The 12,381-nt window shown below is 45.4% G+C and overlaps 1 protein-coding gene and 1 pseudogene across 1 annotated transcript in view; one reads left to right on the plus strand and one right to left on the minus strand.

The window, feature by feature from the left end:
• PLXDC2 (plexin domain containing 2) overlaps window positions 1-12,381 on the plus strand; it is a 1,323,386-nt gene that overhangs the window by 95,005 nt on the left and 1,216,000 nt on the right. The gene's annotated exons all lie outside the window — the stretch shown is intronic.
• Window positions 2,019-2,135, minus strand: LOC134930589 (5S ribosomal RNA; annotated as a pseudogene).

Consider the following 12,381-nt stretch of genomic DNA (forward strand, 5'->3'; position numbering starts at 1 on the left):
TGATGAAACATCTCTGTCGTCCCGGTCCATAGGATAAATATGTCGTCGATAAAGCGTTTATACATACAGATATGGGCCCCATACGTTGGTAGGATATGCTTCTTTTCGTAGGCCGACATAAATATGTTGGCGTATGCCGGCGCCAAATTTGAACCCATAGCGGTCCCGGATTGCTGTACATAGTACTTATCCAAGTACGAGAAGTGATTCAACTTCAAAACTGCTTCCGCCAGTTGGATGATAAAATCAGTCGGTGGCTCACCCGGAGAGTGGGTCCCAAGGGCATCTCTCAGTGCCTGCAGCCCATCTTCATGGGGAATGATGGTATAGAGTGAGCAAACGTCTAATGTGGCCAATTTGACATCGCCACTCAGCTGTGGTAATTCGGATAGCTTGGCGAGGAAGTCCATGGTGTCCCTGATGTAGCTATCAGACTGCTGTACTATTGGTTGCAAAAATGAGTCCACGTATACTGCCAGTGGTTGCAACAACGAGTTTTTAGCCGAAATGATTGGTCTGCCTGGTGGGTGAGAGAGTGTTTTGTGGACTTTGGGTAAGGTGTATATAATGGGACACACTTGGTGTGAGACCGTGAGGAAATCAAAGGTGTGTTTGTCAATCCACTTGGATTGGAAGCTAAGTTGTAATAGCCGGTCCACTTGTTTTTTGAAATTCGGGATGGGGTTGGTGGCACAGCCTAGATAGGTCGACGTGTCAGCTAATTGCCTACAGATCTCTTTGTTGTAGTCACTCCATTCCTGCACGACAATCGCTCCTCCCTTATCTGCCGGTCTAATGACAATAGTGGTATCATCACGTAGTGTTCTGAGTGCTTGTCTTTCTTGTTTGGATAAGTTATCATAGGTCTTCATCGGGGTACCTGTGTTAATATCCTGTTCGACCAATCGAGTATACGTCTTTATACTGGGATTGGATGAGGGTGGGTCATACGTGGATGGTGGACGGAACGGGGACCTGTTTTCAATATTGGTATCCCCATAGTGTTCACGGAGTCTGAGTTTCCGTCCAAATTTATACATATCTATAGTCGTCTCAAAGGGTTTATGTGGGCACATTGGTACAAAGGACAGGCCACGTGAGAGGAGGCTCAATGTGGCCTCATCCATAGGTCTATCTGTCAGATTAAACACTAGATTTTGTTTTTGTCCCTGCACCTTCGCCATACGTCGCCCCTTCCTTGGATGTGGTCTGCGCGTCCCCCGCTGGGGGGTAGACCTACTTCTTGGCTCTGTCCTAAAAAAGCTGTATTACGTGGTCGACGGGTGTCAGTCTGGTCTGTATCTGAGGTGGAGGCAGATGACCCAGTGTCGGAGGTCACGTACTGCCTTCGACCCTGGCGGCGCTGTCGAAAACTTCTCTGGGGTCTAGTTGGTCTTGAGTCACCTAGGAGCCACCTATACACTGTATGGTTCTGATAATCCGATACCACTGTGGCTAATTTGTTCCGCTTAAATGCGGTGAGTTCTTTCTTATAGCTGTCGATCTGGGCTTTTAATTTCTCTAGGTGGTTACAGGTTTTGTCACCCCTGATAGTGGATGAATGAACGTCGTTAAATGTGGCAATCTGGGACTTAACTTTGTTAAGTTCGGTCCCTACCTCCTCAATCACCAATAACATTAAATCTAGGGAACATTTATTAAGTACCCCGCACCAGCGGCTGCAGAATGTGGGGTTGTTCCTCCCTATGGTTGGGATGTTGCTTACTCGGAACCCTCTGGGAATTTGTTTTTTACGGTGATATTCCGATAAGAATTGGCCATGCAGGTTAAGGTCAATTTCCCTCTTGCTGAGTCTTAGGAGTTGATGGTACAGGTCAGTAGTAGTTTCTGCCGGGAGTGTATCAAATTCTAACTGGTCAAAGAGTACTTTCTCAGCATCGTCATCTGTTAATGATACAATGCCGTGTTCAGCCTGTGACAATAGGTTGTCATCCAGAAAACCGGCACCACCCTGGGCCATAGTCTAGTGTCCAGGAGTGTATGTCCCACGCAGACTTATACTACAGTACCCAATCTTCCCGGAGGTCTCCCTGTCCGATACTGTTTGGGCCCGCACTGCTTGGCTTCCAAGTTCAGAAGGAATTGGGCATTACCAATGCGGTATGACTGTAGTTATGGATACACAAATTAGACTAACTGCCCCAGGGATCTGGGTAACCCACCATCTAAGGCACATTCGAACACGGATACAACAGAAACAGACGATAGCTGTAAAAAAATGTGTTATGTGTGGATCATGCAGAATAACTGGTTTGCTCTGAATATAGGTAGTGGGTGCAGGAAGAGATATACCTAGCACGCTAAGTATACCCAAATAACATATATGGGGAGTCCCACACTCTCACCCAGCGCAGGTAACGGCTGGGGTGCCAAATCAAAGTCTGATCCAATCACTGGGTCAAACTCATAGTACAGTACAGTGTTTCTCCACATTAACCGTGGAGAAAGATAGCACTCTCCAGACTTGTTATAATATATGCAATAAAGTCATTTATTCACAAAACTTGGTTCCATGTGTATCTTCATGTCACAAGCAGGGTATATAACAAAAAGGCTCACCAACGTTTCGGTCCTAATTTGGACCTTTCTCAAGGTATTAGCCAGTCTCTTAAAGCAAAATCAGGAAAACAGCAGCGTCAGTGTCAACATCAAAAGCAGGAACCGGTATCTGCATGTTGCCTCCCAGGCCCCCTGAATATATACCCAAGAGTTAACTACTGAAAGGGTCACAAGCCCATATGGCCGTGACGTCACTTCCGGTCATACCGGAAGTCACGTTCCGCCGGCCGCTTTAAACAAGTGTGACAAAAGTGGCAATAATGGGGGATAAATCTAGTCAACCCCATTGCACAGACCTGTCTGTTGTGTCTCCCGCCCTGCGCATCCAGCCGTTGATTGTCACGGCCGGATTGCGGGTATCCATGGTAACGCTTCGTCACTTCCGGTTAGAAACCGGAAGTTATGCGTTCCACACGGCGGAATATGCGTTTCAGACCACAAATGGTATAGGAGGATGCGGTTGTACACAATGTACACTATAATTAGGTTCACCATTATTAGGTTCATTTTCTCTATATCCTTTATGTCCACATCGGGCCAAGCCATTAAGTTTAACAATATTCACCCTTTAATATTTTTGCATTATTGTTGCACTTATAGTGTACATTGTGTACAACCGCATCCTCCTATACCATTTGTGGTCTGAAACGCATATTCCGCCGTGTGGAACGCATAACTTCCGGTTTCTAACCGGAAGTGACGAAGCGTTACCATGGATACCCGCAATCCGGCCGTGACAATCAACGGCTGGATGCGCAGGGCGGGAGACACAACAGACAGGTCTGTGCAATGGGGTTGACTAGATTTATCCCCCATTATTGCCACTTTTGTCACACTTGTTTAAAGCGGCCGGCGGAACGTGACTTCCGGTATGACCGGAAGTGACGTCACGGCCATATGGGCTTGTGACCCTTTCAGTAGTTAACTCTTGGGTATATATTCAGGGGGCCTGGGAGGCAACATGCAGATACCGGTTCCTGCTTTTGATGTTGACACTGACGCTGCTGTTTTCCTGATTTTGCTTTAAGAGACTGGCTAATACCTTGAGAAAGGTCCAAATTAGGACCGAAACGTTGGTGAGCCTTTTTGTTATATACCCTGCTTGTGACATGAAGATACACATGGAACCAAGTTTTGTGAATAAATGACTTTATTGCATATATTATAACAAGTCTGGAGAGTGCTATCTTTCTCCACGGTTAATGTGGAGAAACACTGTACTGTACTATGAGTTTGACCCAGTGATTGGATCAGACTTTGATTTGGCACCCCAGCCGTTACCTGCGCTGGGTGAGAGTGTGGGACTCCCCATATATGTTATTTGGGTATACTTAGCGTGCTAGGTATATCTCTTCCTGCACCCACTACCTATATTCAGAGCAAACCAGTTATTCTGCATGATCCACACATAACACATTTTTTTACAGCTATCGTCTGTTTCTGTTGTATCCGTGTTCGAATGTGCCTTAGATGGTGGGTTACCCAGATCCCTGGGGCAGTTAGTCTAATTTGTGTATCCATAACTACAGTCATACCGCATTGGTAATGCCCAATTCCTTCTGAACTTGGAAGCCAAGCAGTGCGGGCCCAAACAGTATCGGACAGGGAGACCTCCGGCAAGATTGGGTACTGTAGTATAAGTCCGCGTGGGACATACACTCCTGGACACTAGACTATGGCCCAGGGTGGTGCCGGTTTTCTGGATGACAACCTATTGTCACAGGCTGAACACGGCATTGTATCATTAACAGATGACGATGCTGAGAAAGTACTCTTTGACCAGTTAGAATTTGATACACTCCCGGCAGAAACTACTACTGACCTGTACCATCAACTCCTAAGACTCAGCAAGAGGGAAATTGACCTTAACCTGCATGGCCAATTCTTATCGGAATATCACCGTAAAAAACAAATTCCCAGAGGGTTCCGAGTAAGCAACATCCCAACCATAGGGAGGAACAACCCCACATTCTGCAGCCGCTGGTGCGGGGTACTTAATAAATGTTCCCTAGATTTAATGTTATTGGTGATTGAGGAGGTAGGGACCGAACTTAACAAAGTTAAGTCCCAGATTGCCACATTTAACGACGTTCATTCATCCACTATCAGGGGTGACAAAACCTGTAACCACCTAGAGAAATTAAAAGCCCAGATCGACAGCTATAAGAAAGAACTCACTGCATTTAAGCGGAACAAATTAGCCACAGTGGTATCGGATTATCAGAACCATACAGTGTATAGGTGGCTCCTAGGTGACTCAAGACCAACTAGACCCCAGAGAAGTTTTCGACAGCGCCGCCAGGGTCGAAGGCAGTACGTGACCTCCGACACTGGGTCATCTGCCTCCACCTCAGATACAGACCAGACTGACACCCGTCGACCACGTAATACAGCTTTTTTAGGACAGAGCCAAGAAGTAGGTCTACCCCCCAGCGGGGGACGCGCAGACCACATCCAAGGAAGGGGCGACGTATGGCGAAGGTGCAGGGACAAAAACAAAATCTAGTGTTTAATCTGACAGATAGACCTATGGATGAGGCCACATTGAGCCTCCTCTCACGTGGCCTGTCCTTTGTACCAATGTGCCCACATAAACCCTTTGAGACGACTATAGATATGTATAAATTTGGACGGAAACTCAGACTCCGTGAACACTATGGGGATACCAATATTGAAAACAGGTCCCCGTTCCGTCCACCATCCACGTATGACCCACCCTCATCCAATCCCAGTATAAAGACGTATACTCGATTGGTCGAACAGGATATTAACACAGGTACCCCGATGAAGACCTATGATAACTTATCCAAACAAGAAAGACAAGCACTCAGAACACTACGTGATGATACCACTATTGTCATTAGACCGGCAGATAAGGGAGGAGCGATTGTCGTGCAGGAATGGAGTGACTACAACAAAGAGATCTGTAGGCAATTAGCTGACACGTCGACCTATCTAGGCTGTGCCACCAACCCCATCCCGAATTTCAAAAAACAAGTGGACCGGCTATTACAACTTAGCTTCCAATCCAAGTGGATTGACAAACACACCTTTGATTTCCTCACGGTCTCACACCCAGTGTGTCCCATTATATACACCTTACCCAAAGTCCACAAAACACTCTCTCACCCACCAGGCAGACCAATCATTTCGGCTAAAAACTCGTTGTTGCAACCACTGGCAGTATACGTGGACTCATTTTTGCAACCAATAGTACAGCAGTCTGATAGCTACATCAGGGACACCATGGACTTCCTCGCCAAGCTATCCGAATTACCACAGCTGAGTGGCGATGTCAAATTGGCCACATTAGACGTTTGCTCACTCTATACCATCATTCCCCATGAAGATGGGCTGCAGGCACTGAGAGATGCCCTTGGGACCCACTCTCCGGGTGAGCCACCGATTGATTTTATCATCCAACTGGCGGAAGCAGTTTTGAAGTTGAATCACTTCTCGTACTTGGATAAGTACTATGTACAGCAATCCGGGACCGCTATGGGTTCAAATTTGGCGCCGGCATACGCCAACATATTTATGTCGGCCTACGAAAAGAAGCATATCCTACCAACGTATGGGGCCCATATCTGTATGTATAAACGCTTTATCGACGACATATTTATCCTATGGACCGGGACGACAGAGATGTTTCATCAGATGGTGCAGGCATTAAATGAACTGGATAATCCGGTGAGATTCACACACCAGATAGATGACCAGCAGATTCACTTCCTGGATATCACGGTCTCCATACTCAACCATGAGATCAGCACGACGCTCTTCAGGAAACCCACAGACAGGAACACCCTCCTCCTATCTACTAGCCAGCACCCACCAGCACTAAAAGAGAACTTACCCATCTCACAATTCTTGAGAGTCATGAGGAACAACTCCAACCCATTGATTATGGAACAACAATTGGACGACATGTCGCACAGATTTAAAGAACGTGGATACACTGACGGCTGCCTACAGCGATGTCTACACAAAGCCCGTGAAAGATTTACATCAATAAACAACGCTGAGTCCAACACCAGCTCTGTATTGGCAAGCTCCACCAACAAAATCGACAGGATGGTCTTCACTACAACCTTTGACAGTCAGTCAGGCAAAATAAACAAAGCACTGCGTAAGAGGTGGCCTATTATCACGTCGGATGCAGCACTGAAGGCGAAGAACCTACGACCTCCTATGATGGCTTATAGGAAATCACCAAACCTTAAACAGCTCCTATTGAGACCAACAGCGAATCCCACTGCACCTAACAGGACAACCTGGTTGCAAGAGCAGAAACCAGGATGCTATAAATGCACCGGTTGCACCACATGCCGAAGCATGCTCACCGGACCCACCTTCCCGCACCCACATTCTGGACGCCCTATCAAGATTAAATATAAACTACACTGCCTGATGGACCATGTCATTTATATCCTCGTATGCCCCTGCGGATTATACTATGTCGGGATGACATCGAGAAGATTCCGTGATAGAATGGCTAATCATAGGACTACCATCCACCAGGCGATTGAATCTAAGAAAGCAGAACAACCCGTACCGAGGCACTTTCTGACCCATCATCACCAAGTATCCAATCTCAGGTGCAAACTTATAGACTGGGTACCACCACCCACCCGTGGCGGAGACCGCATCATGAGTTTGAAACGAAGAGAGAGCTTCTGGATCCACAGATTAGACACTATCTCCCCTAGAGGGATGAATGAAAATAACCCGCTCTCAATATTTTTGGGGTAATAGAGCAGCTATTAAGGACCGCAGCCGAAAAAACTTTTTCCCACTAGACTCTATCCAGCTGTGATGGAGACACTCTTAGGTGAACTGTAGCAAAGCTATGAATACCCTCTACCTACGAGTCTGGTTAACACTTGTTTATTATTCCTATGTTTTCCTAGATATTTAGACTAAATCTAAATTCACATGAATATATAGTAACCGCGATATGACAGTTCACTAACTTTTTCTGCACGGGTGTGACGCGCGTAGCGCACACTAATATGACTGTATTAAATTGATTCTCATAATGTACTATGTGTGAGTCTCCAGGTCCCCAATATACCCACTTCACCATTATTAGGTTCATTTTCTCTATATCCTTTATGTCCACATCGGGCCAAGCCATTAAGTTTAACAATATTCACCCTTTAATATTTTTGCATTATTGTTGCACTTATAGTGTACATTGTGTACAACCGCATCCTCCTATACCATTTGTGGTCTGAAACGCATATTCCGCCGTGTGGAACGCATAACTTCCGGTTTCTAACCGGAAGTGACGAAGTGTTACCATGGATACCCGCAATCCGGCCGTGACAATCAACGGCTGGATGCGCAGGGCGGGAGACACAACAGACAGGTCTGTGCAATGGGGTTGACTAGATTTATCCCCCATTATTGCCACTTTTGTCACACTTGTTTAAAGCGGCCGGCGGAACGGGACTTCCGGTATGACCGGAAGTGACGTCACGGCCATATGGGCTTGTGACCCTTTCAGTAGTTAACTCTTGGGTATATATTCAGGGGGCCTGGGAGGCAACATGCAGATACCGGTTCCTGCTTTTGATGTTGACACTGACGCTGCTGTTTTCCTGATTTTGCTTTAAGAGACTGGCTAATACCTTGAGAAAGGTCCAAATTAGGACCGAAACGTTGGTGAGCCTTTTTGTTATATACCCTGCTTGTGACATGAAGATACACATGGAACCAAGTTTTGTGAATAAATGACTTTATTGCATATATTATAACAAGTCTGGAGAGTGCTATCTTTCTCCACGGTTAATGTGGAGAAACACTGTACTATATATATATATATATATATATAAATAGAGAGAGAGGGAGAGAGAGAGAGGAATAATGCTGCGGCACTCCGGGTCTTAAGATGAAAACAATGTGTATTACACACAAAAAGTCGCCACATCGTGTACCAACGTTTCGGGACTTTTTGTCCCTTTGTCAAGGTTCACACCCTGACAAAGGGACCTAAAGTCCTGAAACGTTGGTACACGATGTGATGACTTTTTGTGTATAATACACATTGTTTTCATCTTAAGACCCGGAGTGCCGCAGCATTATTCCTCTCTACATTGCATGTATACTGAGGGCACCTGGGCAGTGACTGCTTATGTAAGTGGAGTGCCGGACTGACCACTACAACATATATACATATATATATATATATAGCCAGAAGAATAGGCGGCACTCCAGAGACTTTATTTCCAATGCTTTTATTGAAGGTTCATACTTCAATAAAAGCATTGGAAATAAAGTCTCTGGAGTGCCGCCTATTCTTCTGGCTGTTGATGGATTCCATATCCTAAGGAGGGCACCGGAGCAATTATCAAGGTAGCAAGGGGAGTGCCGGCTACATTGCTGCTTTATATATATATATATATATGTGGGAAAAAAGGATTCAGGAGAATGCGCCCATAGTGTAAATCTGATTTAATTATAAAAACATATCAGTAAAACCAAATCACAGGTATAGATATAATAATACCTCTTCAGACCCACACTTTGGGCCAGTTTATGCATATAGGAAAATCCACAAGGCTAATGCACCAACCGCCGTGTCCAAAAGCCGGGACCGTGCACCGTGCTGCGCTCAGAAGCCCGTCCGGCCACCCGCAGTGATCACAGGGAGATGCAGAACCGAGTGAATGAGACGTCTAGCAAGCTCCGCCCCAACGCGTTTCGTAAACACTTCGTCAGGAGGCTGGCTTGCAGACGTCATTCAGACCTTAATATACTACTCCCCAGATTATCACCAGCTGTTTGTGGTAATTAGCGGCAAGTGAACAATCCTCAGTCCACCGACAGTATAAACAAGTTTTAGGCTCGCACATAATTTGTGACAGATGGGTTAAAAAATGTTGCTATTAATCACATAAATTGATTACACAAAATTTACCAACAATACATAAAAAATTCAAAAACAGTACACACATATGTATATCTCTAACCTTAACTATTTCTATATTAGTAAAAAAGCGGAATGTAACACATCATGGATCACATAGGTACCTTATTAGAATTCAATACCCTTGTACTATAGCCGCATTTTGGACTTAAACATAATTTATAACTAAAAATGTTAATAGCAGATTCCATACACGCATGGATTAATCACAGTTAAACGAGATTTAAAACACTACACATAAAATTTACAGCATACACTCGTGTCTATATTAGATTCACATACTACTTAAAGCGCATGGAAAAGATACCTCATTGAAATAGTCACGTATCTGCTCTAGTGCAAATCGTCACACTTATAACGAACAAGCACTAAAGATATTAACCTCTTTGGAAGAAAAAAATTTTTCTGAAAAAAACTAGTTCTTACGATCAGTAGCATCAGTGCCCCCTTGAAATTTCAAACAGGGAAACTTTTAGCTGAACACCATATTCATAAGCCATATCAAGGGTAAACCAGATGAAGATATTGTAAAAATATACATATGTATATAGCAGCAATCGACTCTAGGTGTATATAGAGTCATCCAAACGAGAGATTCCCCGGTTAGTGGATGAAAGCTATATCCTTATTTAATGATAACTGTAGCGCAACGCAGGGATAATTCATATAACATATTTAAATATATGATCCACACCCACCAGCTTACTTAATACATAGAGACAAGATGAGACAGAGCACATCAAATACTCAAAAATGCAGGAGAGGTAGAAACATGGCTAGACCAGAAAAGATAACAGGAACATATTATCGATCCCTAATGAAAGGAGTAATTTCATAATTCTCGTTTAAACCATGTGGGATCAGCGTATTTAATGTTAAAATCCAGAAGGTTTCCCTTCTGAGCAGTTGTTCGTCTCTATTACCACCATCTTTGTTCGCTGCTATATGTTCGATGCCGCAAATTTTAAGGTGGAAGGGTCAGCATTATGTCGCTCTGTGAAGTGTCGAGGAACACTATGGTTCATCACACGATTTTTAATATTCCTCGTGTGCTCCAAGATTCTTATTTTTAATACACGTTTAGTTTTTCCCACGTACACCAGTCCACAGGGACAGAGCTGGATTAAGGCATCAGGGGGCCCGGGGTACTAAAGACAGGGGGGCCCTAAGGTGTAAATGTAAAATTATAATATATATATATATATATATATATATATATATACACACTCTGTATCATTTGAACTAAGGGGAGTATAGGGTAGTTTGGGTTAATTACCTATTTCATATATGCATACACACATATATACCCATATACACACACACACGCATACATACATATGGATTGGTCTGATATGCCGGCGGTATCCCAATGATGAAAATCCTGACAGGGGCAAGGTAAGTATACTTACCGTTCCACAATGCCCCGCTAACCCTCCCCCACCTCTGCAGCCTAACCATAACCCTTCCCGGGTGTGCCTAAACCTAGCCTTCCCTTCACACAGCCTGAACCTAAACACCCCCCCACACACACACACCCCACCCGCAGCCTAATCATTCATAACCCTCCCCGGGGATTCCTAAACTAAACCTAATCTCCCTGTAGCCTACACCTAGCCACCTCTCCAAAGCCTGACCCTAACTCCTCTCCCCCACCACCATGGATTACTTCTCCGGTGGCCCAGCAAACACTCGTTCGGGTTTCCAGTGGTCGGGGTTCCTAGCACTGCCGGGACCCTGACCTGATCCCATACATATATATACACACACACATATATATACATACATACTAACATATATCTTCTAAAGGACAGGTAACGCCACTCACAGGTCCTGCGAGACCTGTGAGTGCCGTTCTCTGTCATTTAGAAGTTTTAGATAGATAGATAGATAGATAGATAGATAGATAGATAGATAGATAGGTAGATAGAACTCAGAGCCTAACTTTAAATTTAAAGCCTAACTTAAAAAAAAAAAATCCTGACTTACAAACATAACAGGAGAGTGGGAGCTTGAATGTTCCTCTCCTTCTCTGTAGTGCACCCCGCCAGCACTAATCCCCACACGCTGCCAGGGAACTTCCTCCTTTCAGCCTGAGGCTGCAGCTTGACTTCCTCCTATTGGGCGGCTGCAAGGGCAAACGCAGGATTTACTGGGGGGTTTCCATGTTGCACACATATGCACATTGCAGACACATACATTGCACACACACACACACACACACACACACACACACACACACACACACACACACACACACATTGTACACGCACACAAAGCACACCATACTTACTGACTTGTAGTACGCCACATATATACACATTGTACACACAGCACACCACACAAATAAACACTGCACACACATACATAGCACACCACACACAAACACACACACACATATTGCACACACAGGGCGGGATGTACTATCACTGATTGCGGGTCATTGACGGTCATCGCAATGATGCTAATTGCATATGTACTAACATATGCGATTAGTATCGCAATGCGATGCCAGGGGTGCCCTGCGGTCAGTGGTAGTCCCGAGGGGAAGCCCTGCAGCTCAGTGCCCACCGCACCCTGACCTCCTGCAGCATGGAGTACGGTCTGATACCCCCTGCCGGCACCCGCCCATCTCCCGTCATATGCTCCTGCGTCCGGTCGCTACCACCATCAGCACCCGGAACCCCGGCACTACAAGCAGCTGTGTGGCTGGGGCAGGGTGCGGGGCAGCTGCAGGAAGCACGGAGTGCACCGGCTTCCGGAGGACGGGGAGGAGGAATAGGAGGACCCCCACCAGCTGCTGCAGGAGCTCGGAGGCGGGTGAGGATCCTGGAGCAGGCTGCAAGGACACTGGTGAGAGAGGGGTCACATTT

Source organism: Pseudophryne corroboree, chromosome 5 (genome assembly GCF_028390025.1).
Source record: "Pseudophryne corroboree isolate aPseCor3 chromosome 5, aPseCor3.hap2, whole genome shotgun sequence".
Classification (NCBI taxonomy): Eukaryota; Metazoa; Chordata; class Amphibia; order Anura; family Myobatrachidae; genus Pseudophryne; species Pseudophryne corroboree.